This window comes from Carlito syrichta, unplaced genomic scaffold (genome assembly GCF_000164805.1).
Source record: "Carlito syrichta isolate Samal-C Ts95f unplaced genomic scaffold, Tarsius_syrichta-2.0.1 Scaffold304505, whole genome shotgun sequence".
NCBI lineage: Eukaryota > Metazoa > Chordata > Mammalia > Primates > Tarsiidae > Carlito > Carlito syrichta.
In genome coordinates this window covers 5,832-11,397 of record NW_007248601.1, presented here as the reverse complement: position 1 = coordinate 11,397, position 5,566 = coordinate 5,832, and the positions used below count along the sequence as shown (strand labels likewise).

The 5,566-nt window shown below is 46.8% G+C and overlaps 1 pseudogene; it reads right to left on the bottom strand.

Moving 5' to 3' along the window:
* Positions 1-4,906: 4,906 nt before the first annotated feature.
* LOC110595806 lies at positions 4,907-5,354 on the bottom strand (annotated as a pseudogene).
* Between the last annotated feature and the right edge of the window lie 212 nt (positions 5,355-5,566).

The following is a 5,566-nucleotide window of genomic DNA, read 5'->3' as shown; positions in this document are numbered from 1 at the left end:
CTGCCGGGCCATGGTGGATCCTGCCCAGCTGGGCTTTTGGCACCTGCGTGGACCCTGGATCCCCCTTGGAGGCGTCAGGGCCAGCTCCCTGCACAGGCCATCGGAAGTCACTCAGAGGCTGCCAGCAGCGGCAACGACTGTGAAAAACAGTTGTGGTTCAGGAAGAAACATCCGGGAAGCCCACGCCCCAGGCTCCCAGGACACACACCCCAGCCCAAAGAAGCCCAAAGCAGCCCTCGATGTTCTGGAAGAACCTGTTTCCTCTGGCAAACACGCTGCCCGGGATCCTGTCTGTCCACTTTGGCGTGGCAGTGAGGCCCCTGGGGATGCGATTTCCTGATGAGGGAACGCCAAGGCCAATTGGAAGGGGAACAGTGCTTGGTGGCCACAAAAGGTAACTGCAGGTGAGGGCCCACCTGGGGGGGAAGGGAGGGGAGGGACAGAAAGGGTGGAGGGAGGGACAGACAGAGACACTCTGGGACAAAGTTTAACTCAAGGCTTGGATTTCCTAACCTTCCCTCTCACATCTAATCAATAAGCCACACCTCACTCATTGCCCAACCTCAAAACGTGATTAAACACAGAGGTGATCTCCATGACCATGTTTGAAGCCAGACGGGGAAGAAAAAAGAATACAGACTGACTTAGAAAAAAAAAAGCGTTCTGCCACGAACCTTCAACTTTATTCAACCTTAAAAGAAGCGAACACATCTGATAAATTGATAGCGTTTATAGAAACTTAGATAGATTATTAAATAGGAAATTGTTTACTATGCTTCAAAAATTCAAAATCCACCAGTTCATCCATTGGGTAAATGTTTATCTAAACGTTCAGGGGCAAAGTTAAACAGTTGAAATAAAATGGAATTAAGCCTTAATATTTTGTTTTACTTTGAGTACGGATGGAAGACAAAAATAATATCTCATAAAACGGAAAGTTTCTATTTTCACCAAATATTTGGAAAAGTTATTTTGTATTTAATTTGGACACCTAGATTCAATGTAACTTTTGCAAGGAAGGTTTCAGCCGGGTCCTGGGAGCTGGAATACTTGGAAGCTGGCTTGGATTATTATTTAAGCCATTCTCGGTCTACAAAGATACAATTTGTTTCAAAAAGTGTCAGACCCTCCAGAAACTGCCTGTAAATGCAACACTTGTAAAATCCCCAGTGGCTCCAGGGGAAATTCCATCCTTCCTTTCTTAAATGTGCCCAGGCCTCGGTAAAAAGCCATGATCTTACATCTATGACACTTACGGGCACGGCTCTCATCCACATCAGATGTCGGTTCCTTCATTGCCGAGATTGTTCTGGGCTTATTTATTTATTTACTTTTGATGATGATGGTTGCATGATGCATTTATCAAAATTATTGTAGAGTGTGATGAGGTCGGATGCGGTGGCTCATGCCTGTGATCTCAGTACTTTGGGAGGCCAAGGTGGGAGGATCACTTGAGGCTAGAAGCTCGAGACCAGCCTGGGCAATTTAGTAAGACTCCGTCTCTACAGAAAATTAAAAAGAATTGGCCGGACGTGGTAGCGTACACCTGTAGTTCCAGTTACTTGGGAGGCTGAGGTGGGAGGGTCATTTGACCTCCAGGAGTTCAAGCCTGCAGTGAGCTATGATCATGCCACTGCACTCCAGCCTGGGCGACAGAGTAAGATCCTAGCTCAAAAAAAAAAAAAGTCATTATGATTCAAACAATTGTACAAAAAATGTCTTTCTTTTCAGTTGAGAAGAAAGTCTTCAGAGATCCAACATATAGACAATTCCCGGACTGGAGCGCAGTGGCATGCTTATGGCCACCGCCGTGTCGATCTCCTGGGCTCAGGTGATCCTTCTGCCTCAGCCTTTCAAGCAGCTGGAACTACAGGCATGCGCCACCACACCCAGCTAATTTTTTGAGGTATTCTAGAGATGAGGTCTCGCCAAGTTTCCCAGGCTGGTCTGGAACTCAAGCAGTTCTCTCTTTCGGTCTCCCAAAGTGCTGGGATGACAGGCGTGAGCCACCGTGCCCAGACTTGGTCTGTTTTTCTGTCTTTATGTCTTGGCCATTCATGCTAGATCTTTCTCCCATCATTCAAAGATTCTTAGATCTTCCGTGTGTTTCCATTGATTGCAGCCATTATTCATGTGTCTTCATCTAATTTACATTTTTTTTGTTGTTTGGAATAGTTTTTGATTCATGGGAAAATAAGCAGCTAGTAGGGAGGCCTGTATCCCAGGCCTCTGTTCCCCACGCTGTCCACATCTTAACGTTGGAATAACACACTTGTTACCATAAGCGAACCGTGCTGGTGTGAGTGGTGTCACACTTCATTCAGTTATTTATTTATTTTTTGAGGTCTCACTCCACCGTCCAGGCTGGAGGGCAGTGGCACATTCACGGCCACCCCAGCAATGACCTGCTGGGCTCCGGCGATCCTTCCACCTCAGCCTTCCAAGTAGCTGGAACCACAGGCATGCACTACCACACCCGGCTAATTTTTCATTTACTGTAGAGAGGAGGTCTCGCCAAGTAGCCCGGGCTGGTCTCAAATCCACGGGCTCAGACAATCCATGATTCAGATATTCTTAGTTTTCACTTAACATCCTTTTCCTGCCTAAGCTTTCCACACAATCTTATTTTTCTTTTTGATACTCAAATCGTATCATCTTCGGCCAAAGGACCCCTCTGTGGAGTCCCCCAAGGACTAAACTCAACTCTGACCTTTTATCTTTTTTGGGTCAGAGTCTCAGTTTGTTGCCAGGCTGGAGGGCAGTGGCACGCTCACAGTCACCGCAGCCTTGACCTCCTGGGCTCAGGCGATCCTTCCGCCTCGACCTCCTGAGTAGCTGGAACTCTAGGCAACTGCCGCCAGGCCCAGCTGGTTTTTGATTTATTGTAGAGACGAGAGCTCGCCATGCTGCCCAGGCTGGTCTAGAATCCCTGGGCTCAGGCATTCCTTTCACCTCGGCCTCCCAAAGTGCTGGGATGACAGGCACGAGTCACCGCTCCCAGCCCTTTTCTCTTTTTGAGTCAAGGACTCACTCTGTCACCCAAGGCTGGAGTGCAGCAATACAATCACGGCTCACCACAGCCTCAAACTCCTGGGCTCAAGCGATCCTCCTGCCTTGGCCTCCCAAAGTGCCGGGATGACAGGTGTGACCCATCATGTCTCTCCTGTGCCAAATTCCTAACTAAGGGTTCCGAGTAGATGGGTTTTGATTAACTCTCCCTATATAATAAAGTTTACTTTCCAACCTGACTCTGATGCACAAAATTATGTAAAGGATAAAGACAGAAAATTAAAGTATTTGATGTCCCTGTAAAGCTTCTTCTAGGGGCTCCTGGACTCTGGGCACCTTTTAAGACACTCGCCTCTTCTCTGTGAAGTCTGTCACCTATGAGACTTCATCTGTAGAGAGAGAAATACATCATCCCTGGAGCTCCCCATTTCCTTTGCTGCTTTCAAAACTCCTCAGATAACTCTTGCTACAAATTGCCAGTCAAGAAATCTTGGAATCCATCTACAGCCGGCAAGGCCCCGCTTGGAGACATTCCTCCTCCCCCAGCCAAACCAACGTTAACCCCACGTGTGCTGACTTATGTTTTCTGTAACTTCTGTCCTTCTAAAATTTATATAACTAAGCTACGATCCAATCACAGTAGGCCCACGTTCTCAGGACCTCCTGGGGACGGGCGCCATGGGCCCAGGTCACTCCCATTTGGCCCAAAGTAAACCATCCTAAAGATTTTGCAGAGTTTGGTGTATTTCATCAACAGTCTGTTGATGAAAAGAGTCCTCCGCTTTCAAAACTTCTCAGATAACTCTTGCTAACAAACTGCCAGCCATGAAATCTTTGAATCCACTTACACCCTGCAAGATCCTGCTTGGAAATGTCCCATCTTTCTGAACCGAACCAGTGTAAATCTCACATGCATTGATTTACGTTTTCTTATAACGTCTGTCTTCCTATAATGTATATACTCAAACTACAATTCAATCATGGCAGGCCCACGTTCTCAAGACCTCCTGGGAACGGGTGCCACGGGCCCAGATCACTCCCATTTGGTCCAAAGTAAACCATCCTAAACATTTTGCAGAGTTTGGCATCTTTCATCAACAGTCTTTTTGATGCCAAAGAGCCCTCAGCTTTCAAAGCTCCTCAGGTAACTCTTGCTAAAAAAACGCCAGCCATGAACTCTTTGACTCCACCTACACCCTGCAAGGCCCCGCTTGGAAATGTTCCATCTTCCTGGACTCAGCAAGTGTAAACCTCACATGCATTGATTTATGTTCTCTTGTAACTTCTGTCCTCCTAAAATGTATATAACCGAGCTACCATACAACCACGGTGGGCACATGTTCTCAGGACCTCCTGGGATCACGGGCCCAGGTCATTCCCATTTGGCTCAGAATAAAGCAATTTCAAAATTTTACAGAGTTTGGCATCTTTCATTGACACCTTGCATCTTTCTGACCCAACTCATGAAGGTTTGAGGGGTTCTTTGACATGGCAAGGTACTACAGGCTTTCTTGCCCTGGAGGACCTAGCATTGGCCACTTCTTGTAGCATCCTGGGTGGCCTCCTGCCCCTTACACTGTCATACTCCTGGAAAAGCCTGAAATAATAGCAAGCTATATTGTATTTCTTTCTTTCTTTCTTTCTTTCTTTCTTTCTTTCTTTCTTTCTTTCTTTCTTTCTGTTTTTCAGTTCAAACTCACTTTCCTCTTATTAAAGTCCGAGTTACCATTACATGGTCTGTACCCAATAAAGGAAAACTTGTTCGAATGAGGTAATATGTTATCATCAGTCTTTCCAGGTAACTGTTTACAATCGAGTAGCAATACCAATAAATCAGTACTTCCAGGTGACTGTTTACAATCAAGTAGCAATTCCTTGGAAAGCACATCCATGGGGTTTACGCTTTGCCAAGGCCCTGTCCCTTCGGAGTGGAGATTCCCAACTCATTTAAAATTGGTCTAAGTTCCTGGGTGACTTAGGGGCGGATTTCCTTATGAGGTTCTGCTTTGTCCTTAACAAACTCTAGGATGCAAACTGTGAAAATCATTTAACTGTCCGCATGTCTGCGAAGCAGCATCAATGATTCTGGGTTCTGAAACCATATCATAGCCAACAAGTGTGTTCAGCCCTTTACACAATTCCCAGGCATCTATATCTGGTTTATTGAAGTATGTCACCCAGGGAGAATCAAACTCCTCACCTGTCTCATGTGACCCATGAGAACAGCAGAGAACTGCATGGATAGCAGTGGTGGGGCTGGGGGCCAGAGCAGCGTACAGGAGGCCTCGAGGGCTGGCCCGGGGGGTTGCAGCCACAGTGCAGTGGCAAAGAGTAGAGCCCAGCATGTTGGTCAGGTGTGAGCTTGTTGTATTTATTTCTTCCAAGCCCTTGGCCTCCTGGTTTTGTGATAATCTTAGCCTCTTCTCTGTGTTCTTTTGCCCAGGTAAGTTCTGCGAAACTCTCTCCCGAGTCCACCGTTGCTGGAATCCAGAGATGGCATATGGCTGGGTGTGGTGGCTCACGCCTGTCATCCCTACACTTTGGGAGGTCGAGGTGG